The 17,890-nt window shown below is 42.2% G+C and overlaps 1 long non-coding RNA gene across 1 annotated transcript in view; it reads left to right on the top strand.

Moving 5' to 3' along the window:
- LOC122786846 overlaps positions 1-11,201 on the top strand; it is a 77,250-nt gene extending 66,049 nt beyond the window's left edge. The window contains exon 3 of the long non-coding RNA XR_006362487.1: positions 11,095-11,201. This is a non-coding gene — a long non-coding RNA (uncharacterized LOC122786846). The remainder of the gene's footprint in view (positions 1-11,094) is intronic.
- Positions 11,202-17,890: the final 6,689 nt, after the last annotated feature.

The raw sequence follows: 17,890 nt of genomic DNA, 5'->3' as shown, positions 1-17,890 counted from the left end.
TTACTACCTCTAGGGGGCGCTTATTTAAAAAAAACAACTTTCCCTGCATGCGATCCACGTTGGAGGTTATGTCTTCATTGGAGGACAGTCTCGGACGGATGGTGAAGCCAGACACTCCGTCTGACTCCATCACGTCTCCTGCTCCCGTGAGAACTGTGTAGATTAAATTGACGACGCAGCAGCAGCAGAGGAGCTCTGCTATGATAATGATATGATAATTGGGAGTAAAATGGGGTTGAAACTGAACATGTGCCTGTGTGCATAATCACCGAGGAGCCTCAGACTGTTTGATCTGATGTATGCTAATTTGAGACAAGTGAAGCATGGTAATTTGAGAGCATTTCAAATTCGGCAGGGTTACCCACCTCCACGCGACACAACCCCCTCCCCCCCAAAAAAACCCCCACGATCTTAACCTTTTCATTCTGCATACCTCAGCACTGCAATGTGAACTCAGAGTTATCAAAACAAAGGCAATGACTCTTTCAGCAGCGTCTCCATCTGCTGTCGTCCTTAGGAAAGAATATTAACATGGAAGTGGAATTTTTCATAATTTTTCATCGTCGTCATCTGAAACACTCGAGCAGAGAGGAGGGACCTTTCCCTGTGTTCGTCCGCCTTTTCCTCCTGGACGTGCTACTGTAGAAATGTTGATCATGGGTGGAACTTCCTTACTCAGCCGTACAGTCGTTTTTTCCCAGTAGCCATGGGTCGGGGGCGGTGACTAGAGTTGCCAAATGTTCTGTAAAATATTCGGGGTTTGGGAATCAGTATCGGTCGATATCAGACAGATAAAAATATAAAATGCAATACAATCCAACAATCCTATAAATCACATGCTTCACTATGCACAGACAACGATAAAAATGTAAATAAAAACCTGCAAAAGCATTTTAGCTGAGTCATGTTTGGGCCGAGAACAATATGCGTTACACCAAAAAGATGTCCTTGAAATGACGAGTTCTGTTTTAAACAGATACGGAACACACTCTGTTCCTTGTTTTTTAATAATCAAGTCGGTGCAAAACCATGACAGAAAAATCAACACATAAGTCCACTAATGGAGAGTGCACGATTTGTATGTGGGGGAACTAAAAGCCTCCTCCTACTGGTGACTTTTAGCCATTGTTTTTTTTTTATTTATTTTGCACGTTTTGCACCTGCCTGACAGAAATACTTGGTGCAAGTGGAGATATTTGTGTGGAGATGATAAGCTGTAAGGAATAGTATTGAGTGTGAATGTTTTTTTCCACAGTACAACACAGCGAGGTTAAAAATGACGTCAACCATGAGGATGATGTTGAAGCATCTCAATGCCACATACTGTAAATATTTGGAATGAAGTTTTCTGTGCCTGCGTCACAATCAAAAACAAACTGCTGATTTGCAGCTATAAGAAAATCTATTATCTCTCAACATCACAAGGGGGAAAAACTCATTTATCATAATTTGATTTAAAAACTGAAATTGAATTCTTGTCTCCACCTGATTGCAGTGTAATCTATATAATAACCATGTTATTCTCTCGGTCTCCAGGATACAGGCTTTTTTCACAGAAAAACAACAACCTCATTTATTGATTCTTTATCCAGAACAATAAAGGAAAGAAGTGACATTAGCAGTGTGTGTCCCCTCCCCCTTCCTGTTTATATATCTGTATTAAGTCTCACACTGGACAAACAACACAAGTCTGTTTCTCTTATTCCAAAGAAAAACGGATTAGCAGGCTATAAACGGATGAGGAGACAAACTTGGACGCCGTCACTATGAGGAAGGCGTCTTAAAATAGCCACACAATGACATGACTCGGTGACTGCATGCGTTGTTGTTTTTTTTTTGCTGTGTCATCCCGAGCCCTCTGCCAAATAAGGGGAGAATCACTAGCGAGAGTCACGAGGCTGCACAAAGTCCATTACTTAAGAGCTGCCCAGGGCAGGACTGTGGCAGAGCAGCGATGGGTCACTGGAACGTTTTCAGCAGCCGCTCACGAGCAGCTCTGATGTGAAATGAACCATCTGTGCTTTCCCTTTATGTACGGCTGAAGCCCAGAACCCATCTGCACTCATGGTTCTGTTTCGGAGAACATTGTTTGGACGGATAGATGTTAAGCCAAGAAAACACTTAATTGATGAATCTGTAATAGGCAAAAAAAAAAAGAGGCTTTGTCCGATTCAGTGATCTCGAAACTGTGTGTTTGTGTGTCTGCGTTTAATCGCCTTAAAAGGATTTGTACAAAACCTAAAGCCTGAGCCTCACTGGGTGTCTGGAGCCGTGTGTCTGTGTCATAGATTGTTTTTGCATTTCATTAACATGTTAACCAATTAGAGCGGCCACAGCGTCTCATGTGAATAAGCCGTACTGAACAGTTTGCAGCAAAATAGGAAGTAAAAAAATATCCCTTCACCACAGTTTTCAGCATCTATGTCAATAGGCCACAAATCAATTTCAAAGTAAAAGCCCTCGACAGTTGCAGCTCACATTGTTATCGACAAGGCTTTTATGATGAAATATTTGCAGGATGCGTCCTGACATTGAAATGATCACACAGATGTTCAGACTGTAGTCAGACTGAACGTGTGCATGCAGTAATAACTGTAGAATCCCCAACTGTATTACTTGGTTGTGTCCAACTTTAGTTGTCATGGCACACGGGTCTGCAAACTTTAGAATGAAAGGACACATTTTTGACCCCCTCTAACCCAAAGAACAACAAAAAGAAAAGTGAAAAAATAAAACACAGAACTATATATACACATACACATATATATATATATAATGTTAATGTTAATGTACGGACTGAGCAGAAGGCCATGTGACAGTCATATGCTAATGACCCGTCTTCTGCATCATTTACACACGTCAAACACAGACTTCGCCCCGCGTTCAGTCTGTTATGTTATGCACGGCACATACTGTATACGCACGTGCAGAGCGTGTGTATGTGTTCATACAGGCCTGCGCTGCAGATGGAGAACGCCGGTGAACATGGATTAATTAACACATTGTAGCAGGCGTGAGCGCACAAGCCCGTCAGTCGCCGCGGAAACGATCCCTCTTCAGCGGCAGTTCTCGTGCCCACACGTCTATGAGGAGCTGATTAAAGGAATACATTTAGCTTTGTATTACTAGAATGGGAGTAGTATTTTTCAACCTCAGTTTCCGCTTGAAAATGCAACGCTAATTACGCTCTTTTTTGACCCACTCGTAGGGGGGCGGGACCTCAGTCCCAGAATGGAAACAGTGTCCGCCATCTTTGCTAAGCGTTACGCTAACAGGACCAAGTGTCACTGGTGGACACGTTACAAAGAAAAGAATGAAACACTGAGGTTTGCAAGCACAACTCTTCAAAATGACTAACCCTATTCTACTAATACAAAGCTAAATGCAAATCGGTGAAGTATTCCTTGAAGTTTAGGGCTAAGATTTGAATTGTGGCTAAGGCTGTCCAATCATAGCTGTGCCAACCTGTGTGTGTATGTGTGTGTATGTGTGTGTGTTGTTGATGAATCGTAGTATTTGTTCTGCCTCGTCTCAGCAGCATCTGTAAGGCCTACAATCCCACTGGTGCTTTCCTTTGAAAAAGACATTAAAAAGGTGTTTTGGAAAAACAGGTGGTCCATTAAATTTTAAGGTGGCCGGGGTTTGAGAAGCACCGAGCGAGTGTGAGGTTCTTATCGGAGGCTGCAGTCGAGCTGTGTGTGACCACCTCCTTTATGCTCCTGCAGTTTGTGGAAATATCTCACTCCATATATGTTTTACAGTTGGTCCAGAGGGTCAAAAAAAAACACATTTTTAGAAGAAGAAAAGGGAAAATGTGACATTTCACTAAACACACTAAACAGTTGAGGGAAACAAACGGACATGTTGACCTGACCATGAAACGACCACAGCGCTGTTTCTCAGGAATGAGACTTGTGTGCAATAATATTGTGTTTTGTCCCTCAGGGCCGTCTATCAATCCTCCGACAACATTGGAAGGAACTCGACAACACATACCGATATATCAGTTATCTGATAATAAAGTCTGGAGGCACGGTGTCCCCGAGCTGTCTCTTCCTCAAACATTATAAAGTACTGTATGTTTAATAATGTCTTTACAAACAACCGTTATAGTAGAATTCAGGACAGGTCTGAACTTGGCTGGTTCTGACGATGACGGAGGAAATGTTCATGTTCTTCTGTGGCTAAACCACCCCCATTTAAAAGCAGCATATTTCTGGTGTTAAATTCAACTGCTGGACCAGCTATAACAGCAGAGGCTCAATAAAAACACACACAGAGTGTGACTTTATTGTTTCCTGGAGACGTTGGTCCTCTATATTTAGATGACATTCGTGTCCTGATACCTCGTGAGGCAGAAATCTTGGATATCTGCACCGTTTCCATTTATGCGGTAGATAAATGGCCAACTGCAGCAGCTGCGCGACGCTGTTTGTGTGCATGCAACAGCTCCGTGTACCCGGACACAGTTGTACGTCCTGCAGGTGCAGCACGCAGGTGTCACATGGAAGCTCACTTGTATCCACTGTAGCCTGAAGGTGGAAGGAGGAAGAGGAGGAGGAGGCTTGTGACCAGAGAGTCGCTGGATCAACTCCACAGCTGAATAATGTCTCCTCTCCTCCCTTAACGGCGATGCTCAAGGTGCCTTTGTGCAAAACACTAAACCTCCATCATTCTCCAGAGCAGAGTGAGACTGCAATAAAACGACAGAGCTGCTAATGTGGGCGGTAAAGAGTAGCGGTGAATTTGAAGCAGTCTGCTGGAAAGATGTGGACGTGGTCTCTTTTTTCGGGCGCCTCTGGAGAGTTGTGTCTGCTGTAACTCCAATGGCGCGTTTCCACTCATTGGAACGGTTTGGTTCGGTACGTGAGCTTTTTTTTCCATGAGGAATAGTGACTGTTCCATTTTTCTGGTACCCCTCCGGCAGTCGGCTGATTGGACGACAGGAAAGCGTCACTCCCTTGAGACCGCTGTCTATTCTCATACAAAGTTTGACGTCTTGTTGCGACAAACGGCCACAAACTGAGCAGGAGAAGCTGGAGCTGCTGGATGTCCTCCTGTGTTGTCCGCTGTGTCGTTGTCTGTTGGCACAGGCCACGCCCCACCCACCAAGTAAAGCTGTGTTTCCCAACCCTGGTCCTCAGGGAACCTGCATGTTTTAGATGTTGCCCTGCTCCAACACACCTGATTCAGATGGTCAGCTCGTCACCAAGCTCTGCAGAAGCCTGATATCGAGCTGTTCATCTCGTTCATAGGCTTCATCAGACACTATTTACTCCATCCATATCAAATCCATTGTCAGTTGCTGAACAATTAATTATAATGTTATGTGTTTTTTAGGTTTTAGATTCAATCTTGTCCTGACCTACACGCTGAAGAAACCATCTTTGTTTCTCACAGATCTGCACACAGTCATGTTATTCAAATGAAAATGAGGATAATTATGTAAAAAGAAAATTACCATTCCCTCGCATTATTGTGAATCATATTGCAAATCGCAATAATGGCAATTACATATCTATGCAAAATCGTTCGGCCCCTACCCTAAGGGGAGGAAAACCCCAGAAATCTCATTTCCTGCTATAACAGCAAAGAAATGCATAATTGACATGATATACCAGTGCCAACAATGAGGTCAAATCCATAAAGATTAGCCCACTTTTCCATTAGAACACAAATAAGCCAAGGTGCAGACAGTCCAGCGTAGTCGTCGTGTGAGTCCATGACATCACCCTCCAATCTTCTCCATCTGCGCAGCTGAGCAGCGTGAAGTAACATTTATTTATAAATGATGACACGTCGTCGTCACACAGACGGGCTTCGATCAGTCATGCCCTGGTGGCCGTGTTGTTTGGTGCGATTTAAATCTCTGACTCACAACAAAATGATATTTCCAGATCGGTGACGCGTTCAGCACCTCGTCTGCTGTCATGTTTGTATGTTATGATTTCAGAAGAAGATTGTTGGGGTTTGTGTGTGTGTGTGTCCACCCACATTTACTGTAACAGAATCTCTGCCCTTTGTATTCTGTCAGGAGCGTTAAAAACTACAAATCCACACAAATTAATAGTCTTAACTAGGCTCATGGATGTGGACAGGAAAAGCCCAAAAGACGTCCTCGCGGCGCCGCCGCTGTTGTTGCTCATTGTGTGAAGCTATGAGGAGTGAGGAAGTGGGTTAAGAGGAACAAAAGATTAAGGCAGGAAAAATGAAATGCAAAGCTGTTCTGGTGTTTGGGAGAGGATTAGTCCGTCGTCCTGGCACCCGCACAAACGAGCCGAGATGCAGTCTGAATCCAAATTAGTACATGGAAATTATTACAGGGATGAATAGAATTATCTCAGATCATTTCTTTTCTTCTTTTTTTTTACGGGGGACTCAGAGGAAGGATTGCCAAACTCAACAGCCTCACTCACTGTACACATGTAAAGGGGTAGTGACAGTTTTACCCTGGGGATATGAGTCCTGTGTACACGCTCTACACTGTAGTTCACACACACAACAACATTCAGACCTGGTTTTTTGATCACAAGGACAGGTTTAAATGCCTCCACGTTCATCCTCAGTGAACCACCTTTAAAGGACTCATGTGGTCACAGTTTTTCTTTTGCATGTATGAACGTTTTTGTGTCCATCATAATAATCAGGCCGCCTGGATTTATATTGATTGCTCGCTGGTGAAGCTCGTCCGTGATTGGACGCTCGTTCCGCAGACGTCCTGAGGTTCTACCGTAATGATAAGTGTATGTGCGCAAAGCTCTATTTTTTTCTCCGCTTTCCAGTATCCATCCATCGTCCATCTTTTACCGCTTTATCCTCCACATGAAGGTCGCGGGGTGGTGCTGTGGGCGGGGTCACACGCTGGACTGATTTTTTCGCCAGAATTTTCTAGATATCACAAGTGTTCTAGGATTTACAGTAATGAGAGAGATATCACTCCCCCAATATATTAACACTGATCAACACGTGATTTATCTATTTATTTTACTGTTTTTGGACTGCACACAGTGAGGGTTGTTAAGTGTTGTTAAGTGGGAGGGTCTTTCCAATGTGGTCTAAGGAAAATGGTCTAACAGCTGGGCTCGCCTTTACCTTACACTCAGTCAGGAGCATTTTGCCAGTCCATCACACAGATAAACAACCATTCTGACGGGTCGTGAACCCAGGTCTTCTTGCTTGGTTTGAATGCTATAAATTTACCCATGTGTTTTCAATGTGGGATTCCTGTATTAATTGTTTATTTATGTTAGAGCTGAAACAATTACTCGATTATTAATCGATTACTAAATTAATCGGCAACTATTTTGATAATCTATTAATCGGTTTGAAGCTTTTTTCATGATTAAAACAAGACTTCTGATTGTTTCAGCTTCTTAAATGTGAATCTTTTCTCCATTTCTTTGCTCCATATGACAAAGAAATCATTGAAAGAGAATCATTTTGGTTTAACATTTTCTGACATTTTATGGACCAAACAGTCACTCGATTAATCGAGAAAATAATCGACAGATGAATCGATTATGAAAAGAATCGTTAGTTGCAGCTCTAAGTTCTGTCACAAAGCTTGGGCAAAAAAAACCTCTCTCTTCCATCTGTTTAGAAGCTTTTCTAAAGCTTTTCTTTACCTGTTGCGTCCTTCGTGACCGGGCAAAAGTCGTCCACATTCATTGCCCATGAGTTAAATTGAGTAGTCACAGTTCAAGTGACAACATCTGGCCGACGAATGCAGCCAGTGAAGGATGCAGACAAGGACACATCTGTGCAGTCAGACTGTTTAAAAACATGATCTGGTCAAAAACAAAATGATGTATGTGTGTTTTTAACTTGGGGGGTAAAGTTGTGACCTCATGCAGTCAGGAGGACACGTCTCTTTCAGGGTGGATGTTATTCCATCAGGGCCTTAACTACCACTGATTTCTTGATGGGGAAAGTCATTACATCTTCATGTAGCCGGCTGACTCACAGGAGACATAATAGTGATCCGAGTTAACTATAGAACCTGAAACGTTTAGTGGTAATGTGATTAGTTTTAAATGTATCTTTCTGACCTAATGATGGCACTGATGAAAAATCTGGAAATCACCAAAAGTGATTACTGTTATTACCTTATTACAGTCCTTTAATTCTCCCCGGCGCTGAAGTGCGAGTGCCAATCTTTGCTGATTGGTACAAGCATGATGAGGTTTACTCTTTAAAAAAAAAGAAGAAGAAAATACCTTTTCCACTGGACTGCGCTGCCTTTATTGCTCCCTTAATGTGTCTGGACAGACAAAGTGCTGACACTGTAGGAAAATCAGCAGTTTGCTGCCAATCTAAATTTGGCCGTCTCACAACTGTGCACTTTGAAAATAACGTCTCCGCTCCTACATCCGCCCAACTCCTACCTTAACACTTCAGAGACGAGAACCCAAAGCGACAAAGGCAATTAGAAATTTCCTCCTTCGTTTACATCACACACATTATTCACCTGCGCTTATTTTAATGCAAGGTGTTGTCTAATGTGCAGCAGGCATGTGAACGTAGCACCGGGGTCGACTTTCATCCCGATCCAGATGGACGTTCTTCAACACGCGTCATTACAGTGTGAGCAGGTGGTGCCGCTCCTCTCGGCTGCCTCTCACAGTCATCGTTGCCTCCAGGCCTAAAAAAAAATAAAAAAAATAAATCGGCTTTCACAGCTACTGACCGAGCCGTAGATTCAGGCAGAAGCAGAAAAACAAATGTCCTTCTAACCATTTTCGACGTACAACCCTGCTCTAATGTGGCTTATTCACGAGGCCGAGTGAGAAAACGTTCTCTTGAAAGGTGAAAGCAGTCTGAATGACGAGCGGTGCCACGAGTAAACCTCTTTTCCAGATTCACTCTGGATGCTGGCGTTACGTTTGAATTACAGTATGTCTCAAACTTGTTTTGTGGTTCAAAGAACAGCGCTCTCCCAGATGTGAGCGAGGAGGGGAAAAAAAAGGCCACGTCCAGCTCCACATGACGCAGTGTTATGTAACGCGGCGTTGCCACTGACACTCTCGAGCGGTCAGGACAGGCCATTAAGCTGCTTGCCCTTTGAGCACAAGTTAACTGGGTCTAAATCTGAAAGCTTCGGCTCGGGCCAAGTGGTGATACACTGAGGGATGATCAAAGATTCTATGTTTTCCTCTGGGCACAGGCTCTCGCTCTCTCTGGCTCCAGCCACAGTGTGAAAGTGAGCAGTGTGTGTGTGTGTGTGTGTGTTTGGTGAACAGCAGGTGAGGAGGGCGAAGCGCAGCAGCCGTGAAGGTAACGCTCAGCAGGGTTTTTGGTGTCTGGCACACGGAGGACTGTTGAGCGCTGTTAGTGAAGCTATTCTGTGACATGCTGATAGCAGCGGTGCCTCCTCCGTGAGCTGCTTCATTCCTAATTGCCTTGGTGTGATTCCAGTCTAAGCTCTCCTGGGATGTGTCCTCAAAAAACACCTCGGTACCTTCCAAGAGACGGCAGATCTACGGCGGAATTCTCACAACTCAGACAGATTTGAGCGGCAGTCAAATTAAGCTTTAGCACAACGTTCATTCAAGAAGATGACTCTGTGTTGCAGGCTTTGATCGTAATCTCCCTCGCATTTACTTTCTACCCATCGCTCATCTCATTGCTATCATTTTAAATATGTTTTCTCTTTCGTGGGAAATCCTCCCCCGTTCCATCACCAACAAGTCTTCACAGTTTCCTCTATCATTCATCTCATGAGGTCACCGACCACCATCACCACGAGGTTCCGGTCTGCATGTGATTTCCTGTCACTGCTCAGTGACAGGAAATCACAGTTATATACAATGTTCTTAGTACAACACAAGAATATTTCTGGCTTCCCATCGCCGTCCTGGATTGAACTGCTGTTCTTCATCCTTATTTAAAATTTGTATTCTGTATATTCTTTTCAACTGATTTCATGTTTGTTGAAACAGTAAATTGTATTGTCTTTATTGTATTTGGAAGTAAATTATTTCTTGCTTTTGAATATTTTAAACTGAATCAGATCCGGAAATTGTAGAGTTTGTATTTTTTAAAGAGTTCATTTGTGTGGCCTCTATATCCTGCGTTATTTATTAAACGGATTGCCCTTTTCTGAATTATATATATATATATTGTTTGAATGACTGAGCGTCCTCAGTCTAAGGTTGTGTCCATCATCAGTACATCAGTACCTTCTAAACAGATCTTAAATAATGATTTATGCTTTTTTTGAATGCATTGTCAATGGCTAAGGTTTTCATCTGCTTCAGGTTAACAGGACTAGTAATTGTATTATTTACTAAAACCTTCAAAACACCATGTTTTAACTCTGCACTACGGGTAATCATGCGTCCATACTAGCAAAACTTGTTATGATAGTGATAGTTAAGTTGCAACCAAGTGGCAACCGGTTGTGACGTCCCCGGAATCAAAACTCCCGTTTCAAAGATTTTCTGCGACTATGGTCAGCAACATGTCGTCGTTCTGCAAACCAAAGGTCACAAACGTCCCCTGCAACCAGGCGTCTATAGGTCAATATCAGCTGTCATTCACAGCGTGAATGTCCATGCATAATGTGCCGCGGTGTACCGTCCCTTTTCTTCTGAAAACAAGACCATCATTTACAAAACCACGTTCCATTGAACGACTGAGACCACTGACACCTCAGGTAAATGTTTACTAGCGTTATAAATCAAGGGTGAAGTCGTCATATTCTCCCATAGACAGAGTCACGCCCCCAGTGGCTATTGAGATATAGTGTTATTTCCTGGTGGGCTTCAGGATAGAACCATTTTCTTATATAGAGTCTGTGCTTTGACACCGATGCTGCAGATTTTGCAAAATAAAATGTTAATATCTTGCAGTAAATGCAAGAGATTTAAAGTGATTTAGAACCAAAACATATTGATTGAATATTAAACTGTTTATATCTACAGTATAGTTGTCACCTCTTGATACATTGACACTCATCAGCTTAGTTAGATTGAGATAGTTTGACTTATACCTGTCAGTTTGATAAGTTAATGACAGCTGACGACACATAATAACCTCTGAACAAACTTTTCTGCCACCACAGCTGCATAATCACTATTTCTTTTTTGGATCTAGCTCCATACTGGGCTCCAAACAACCTCCGTGATCCAGCCTCTGTGACCTCCCTCCTGAGACCTGATTCAGTGCTTCAAGAGAAAATGACCTCGTAAGACAAACAGCAATTTCAGGTATTTATTCAAATCCATGTGGCTCATGAATTTCATAGTTCAATAACTCTTGAAGATGATAGTTTCGGGCGGCGCTCGCCATCCAAATATGATCAACGTCACTCATTAAAAATGTGCGTTCTGTCCCGCTGGAACGTGAACGCACCATTAGACGTGCAACACGGAAAATGAAGGCCATCAATCTTCCTCAGATGTGGAGCTCCTCTGCCTCTGAGCCAACATCTCAATCTCGTCCACATTCATTAAGATTTTGATTAATTCTGCACGAGCATCTTGATCATAAGCTGCGGGCAGACACCCTCGTCACATCGTCACACCTCCAACGAAAGAATGAAACAGGAGAGAGAGGAGAGAGGAGAGAGGAGAGAGCCGATCATGTTTGCTTAGTCCATTTACTACTCTGTGATAAGTCAAATGTAGGCAGCAGGTACAGTAGCTTTAGGCAGTGTGGGTTTGACTCATCCAGCAGCAGCAGCAGCAGCAGGAGGAGGAGGAAGAGGAGGAGGAGGTGTGTGTGGGATAAACACACAAAACAAAAACCGCCTCTGATCAAATAACTCCTGTAATTGTACGATCCAGAGAACGAGCACAGACTGAACTGCAAGTACAAGATTACAGCACGACTCTCTAACTTTACCCATAATCATGTTTGTGTGTGTTTACGTCACGATTATCCTGATTAACAGTATTATTGACTGAAGAAAAATCTGATTTAATGTCATTTTATTCAGATTCTTAAACAGGTGCAGCCTTCTGTCTGTGGTCAGAGACATCGCAGATCATTTCCTGTCTTGAATAAAGAACCTTAAAAGTGGACACACCAGAAAATGACTTTGGTAGAAGTTGAAGTCACTTTTTTTAATAATATTGCTTGAGTAAAAAGTCTTGACATTTACTGTACTTAAGTATCAAAAGTCATTTTCCTGATATAAAATGTACTTAAAAAAGTGTTAAAGTATTAAAAAAGTGAGGAGTAAGGATTGAGCCATGGTGGCTCAGTGGTCACCAGTTGTCCAGATGTGACACCTGCACATGTAGCAGCTATCATTACACTTTCATTCTGCTTAGTGCACACACACACACACACACACGCACACACACATTCTTTACCCCACAATTCAATCGACCTGCACACACACACGTGTCGGCCCAAAACACACCACAACACACACGCACTCAAACTGGCGGAAAATATCATACATGTAAAGGAACCCAGCAGAACAAGAAGCCTGACGCACACACGCACACACACACACACACACACACACAGAGGCGAGACGATGATTAATGAGTTTTTGTTGTTGCTGTGTAAAAACCACATCTGCTGCCACTGAGACTTCAGCACGAGTCAGCCTATTATACAGTGGCCAGTCCCAGTGCCACACACACACACACAGACTGCCTTTATTATGCAGGTGGCAACCCCAGTTTGTCCCCATAAACACACACACACACCTGCAACATGCCTATTGTACGTGTCTAACACAACGTTTTAATTCAGGTTTTTCTTCAGATGTAACCAGATGACAGTCAGCATATATTCAACATAGATAATTTAAACACACCTAGGCACATTTTTGTGCTTTGTGCTATTCATTTATAGAATATTTGATCTTTTTTTTTGCATTTATATTGTTAAAAATGTATGCTAGGTTGTGCATGTTTGAGTGTTCTCAATTAGTTTCATGTGTGTTTTTATTTATTTTTGTAAACTAAAATACTCACACTATTACACCTACGTACCAAAATGTGCTAATTGAAACCCATTCCAATCACTATTTTTGATGCATGATGACAGAACCTTGTACGGTGAGGTGTTATAAAATATAATATCTAATAGAAATTCTTTTTACAATTTTTAAGTGTGTTAAGGTGAGTATTTTATGAAATATAAACAACAAATGTTTCACATAATAAACCAGGCTGCAATAATCAATCCAAACATAATCCATGAAGTATTTTGAAAATAATTAATTTATTATGTTTTTTTAGGCCATAACACATATTTGATATTTATAGAAAGACTGACGTTGGTTTGAAAAAAAATTATAGCATTTTTGTAGCTTAACATTTTTATGAACACATTTTGGTGCTTTAGGTGTGTTAAGGTAACTTTCTTAAAGGTGCATCTAAGGGTTAAAAGGAGGGGATTCACTTAAAACCCCACACAAAATCATTAAAGCCAGTGACAGTAAATCATACAAAGACGTTAAACTCAATCTGGACGGCATGATAAAGAATCTGGACGTTACTTTGACTGAAACCAGCTTAAAATTGCCAAATCCTGGACTATAGATGTAGAAACGCTCATCTTTCAGATCTTTTCAGTCACTTTTTCACGCTCTTCTTCTTGACTTCTGCGTTTCTTCCTCACAACAAACTCCATATAAATGTATTCAGCTCATGGACAGATGTGAGTGGGTGGTGAGGTCTGTGTGATGTGCATGTGACCGGGGTCACCTCGTGCACCATGAAATGTGCGCTTTGTGTTTGTTGTCAATGTGTGCGTGTGTGTGCATGTGTGTGCGTGTGTGTGCGTGTGTGTGGGCATCTTTGTGAGGACCAAAAAAACTTATGAACCTATAATGTGAGTGAGGACCTTTACGGCTGGTCTTTACCAAGGTTGAAGAAATTTCCGTTTTGTTTACATTGTGGGACAAAATAGTTATTGGGTTGAGTTTGTTCATGTAAGTGGATAAAATCTCTTGTCTTTTATTGGGTTTATAATTGAGCTCCCTGAGACTCCTGGCTCACAAACAATGTAATGTGTCTCATTAAGGTTATTTATTATTATGTTATGTTCATGTGTGTCTTTACCTTTTCATTTGATTCAGCGATATGACACACAGTACTTATTATGACCTTTTTGTGCCTAGCAAATACTCCATATTACAAAAAACTAACACTAAAACTAATAACAACTACACTAAAACTAAATATTTACCAAAAATAAACAAACCCGCTCCTTAAAAGAATTAAAATTAAGTCATTTTAAAAACAAAAAACTACAAAGCTCTTATAAACTTGGTCGTTACATCTTTAAAGGGTTTTTTTAAGGGGTTAAGACCTGGTTTTAGGGGTTTTAGGTATTTAGTTGTGATGGTTAAGGTTAGAGTAAACTACTAGTGCTGCACAGAGAGAGAGAGAGAGAGAGCAAGGAGGGGGAGCAAATTTATGCATTGACCTCTCTGGGTGGGGGGGTCACATCAGAAGACAGAAGTTGAAGCCAAATGGCGAAACAAAGGAAAGGCGTGGCTGCGAGTTTTATGGAGCCTGGCGTGTGTGAGCGTGTGCGTGTGTGTGTGTGTGTGTCCGCAGGGATGAAAGAGACACCCTGAGGACAATAAAGGTTATGTGTGGCAGCTGACTATAGGGGAAATTATTCAGGAAACAAATTAACATTTCCCCCTGAACACTTGGGACACCACCCATTATTCTCACATCGCTGTCTTAATATGATCTGCAACGTTTTGCTTTTCATTATATTCCGGAACTGGGATTGACGCAGGTTCAGTTTTATATCCACTGGTGTAGTTTCTGGTGTCACGTATCAGAAGAGGAATTTGGACGAAAAACACAGAGAATTGCCCACTGTGACTCTCCCACAGCTGCTGACCTGAACATAAACAGTCACATGAAACAAAGAAAATCAGTCATAAAATCCAGCCATCACTGTAGCCAAAAATGCAATATTTATTTTTGACGTTTGTTAGAAAATGACTGCTGACCGCATCGTGTTTATGCTACATCAACATCTGGCATGTGTCTGCAGAGGCAATAGATACAATTATCTTTCACTCCAGGCTTTTATCAGCTGCACTGGCTCCTTTTTTGAGCAGGAAAAAGCACAGGTGTGACTGGACACACTGATGATGACTCTGTTCTTCACTTCATGTTCTGACAGTGAACCAGCAGCAGCAGCAGCAGCAGCAGCAGCGTGCAGCAGCAGCAGCGTGCAGCAGCAGCAGCGTGCAGCCTCAAACAGAGGGAAGCTAAGTGTAACACAGCCCGGTATTAATTTGATTATTCACACCTGTGATTGTTCCACCGCGACGTGTTAAAATGGCTGCTATAAAAAAGAGAGAGAGAGAGAGAGAGAGTGAGGGGGAGCGATAGAGAAAGAGATAGATAGATAGATAGATAGATAGATAGATAGATAGATAGATAGATAGATAGATAGATAGATAGATAGATAGATAGATAGATAGATAGATAGATAGGACATGTTGTACATTTATCTCCCTTACTTCTGCAGATCATAATAACATTTTTTGGTGGGATTATTATATGTAGCGTCATGTTGTTCCCTTTACATAGAACACACTTTACAGGGCACTCATTATGATATTGGAGGATATAACAAGACTTTTAAAAAAAAAATCAGAAAGGAGTATAAGAATAAACAAGAAAAAAAAGGAACATTATTTTAGAACATTATAGTTTCCCAATTCTGGTCGTCAGAGATCGCTGTCCTGCATGTTTTTGATGTTTCCCTGCTCCAACACTGATTGATTTCATCAATTTTCCACCGAGCCGGGTGACCGTACTTTTTGCCTTTGGGAACTGCACTGAAGTCTCACGTGTCGCGGGCCTCCACTGTCTGTGGCTGAAATCCATGCGTTTGCTAAACTCGTGGTAACCACAAATATAGTTCTTTGTCTGGTAAAGGGTTAAAGATCAACTGAACGTGGGCTAAAAACCACCAAGTCATCAGTGTACATGAGTTGGTTCAACCACACAGCCAGTTCTGCACAAATGTGACCGTTTAGAGAGGTCAACAGAAAGTTAGACTCTTTTCAGTGACTTTACCTGTGTTTAAATAAACCTGCCTATGCAGTACCTGTCAAAGATATTATAGTTACTCAAGGGCTTTTCGTGCAGTTTAATAACTGCCAACACGTCACACATTTGAAATATCCAGCGACGACGACGACGACAGCATCCTGTGAACGATGAAGGAGAGTCAGACCCAGCACTTGTGTTGATAAGCTGTAATCACACAGCCTCAGGCCAAAAACACAGCCTCTGGCAAACACTAACTGAACAAACGTGAGAGTCTGCACTGACTGTCTTCCCATGCGTTGGATAACATCCATACATGTGCATGTTTACAGTCAATCCTATGACTATGACGGCTCATCGACTTGTGTCACCGCGCAGCGACAGCGGCGTGATGAAAATGATCGATTTCCTCCTCTTCCTTCTCCTCGCTGTGTAACGAGCGAGGTTTGAACATTGCGGTGGAATCATCTCCTCGCTCCTCTGTGCTGTAAATGCCATTAACACACACAGAGGGAAAAGAACATCTCAAACACAGAGAGACAGCTCACACTTTCACCTCTAACATTTAACGACAAGAGAGAGACAGAGCCAGGGCTGTCTATAGACTCGGATAATTAAACCAGAGGGAAATTATAACAACTCTCTCCTCCCCCATCATCTCTTTTCTTTCTATTTCTACCTCTTTTGTTTCTCTCTCTCTCTTCACTTTACACAGCAATCCAAAAACAGACAGAAGACAGAAGAGGGTCGTGTATGTGCTGAGAGTTGGACCACAGAGTAGATGAAAATAATTTTTTGTTTTTGTTTTTCATTAATTAACTATCCTCTGTTGTCTCTTTTTTTCTAGCTCAATAATTCAATTGATGCTGCTGCTGATGCTGCTGTTGATGCTGCTGCTGCTGATGCTGCTGTTGATGCTGATGCTGCTGCTGCTGATGGGTGCTTTGCTGCGGCAGGTGTGATGAGTATCACTGAGCCAATTTAGACTTCTCATTCATTATCTTTATAATCCCATTATTGGCCGCCACACACACACACACACACACACACACAGAGACAAACATGAGTGGGCCCACATGGTATAATAGTCGTGCTCTTTATGAGTCTTTGTGTCTCATTACTGTTTGCAACATCATCGGGCTGTGGTCATTTAACTTCACTCAGACATCTTTGTGAGGACATTTTGTCTGGTCCACACAACTTTAACGGGCTTTTTGAGGATTAGGTTTAAGCATTTAACAGACGCTTTTATCCAAAAGCCACCAAAAGAGGAATAAGTTTCATAGAAGAAAGTCTTGGACATGAAATCCACTCGATGGGAACAGTAGACTGACAGAGGGTGAGAGTGCAGAAGTGGATCCAAGTGTAGAAGCAGATAAGTGTATAGAAGGAGATAAGGGGGTAAGGTTTAGCAGGGTAAAGTGCCAGGACAGAAGATGTTCTTGGGAGACCTGGGTCTTCAAGAGCTTCTTGACGATAGACAGGGACAGGGCAGCGATTAAGACCTGGTTTTAGGGTTAGGGGAATGCATTATGTCGATGAGTGTCCACAGGGTTAGGGTTGTCTTCACACCATACAGAGTGAGGACATTTTTAGCTGCTCCTAACTTCTTAAAAGGGCTTTTAAGCTGGCAGTCCAAGGCCAAGTGGAAAGGGAACTTGGCTTGTCATTGGCAGGTTGCTGGTTTGAGTCCCCACCAGGTCAAAAAAGGGTTGAGCAAGGTACCCAACTCCCATAGTAGCTCCTCAGGTGCTGCTCAGTGGCTAGGAAGGTTTCCAGTAAGATGGGTTATGTGCAGAGAAGGAATTTCAACCATGTGAGACTGATAAAGGATTTATTTATTTTGGGGGTTAAGACCTGGTTTTAGGGTTGTGTGTGTGTGTGTGTGTGTGTGTGTAAAT

The sequence above is a fragment of the Solea senegalensis genome, linkage group LG20, assembly GCF_019176455.1.
Source record: "Solea senegalensis isolate Sse05_10M linkage group LG20, IFAPA_SoseM_1, whole genome shotgun sequence".
NCBI lineage: Eukaryota > Metazoa > Chordata > Actinopteri > Pleuronectiformes > Soleidae > Solea > Solea senegalensis.
This window is presented reverse-complemented; position numbering and strand designations above follow the sequence as displayed.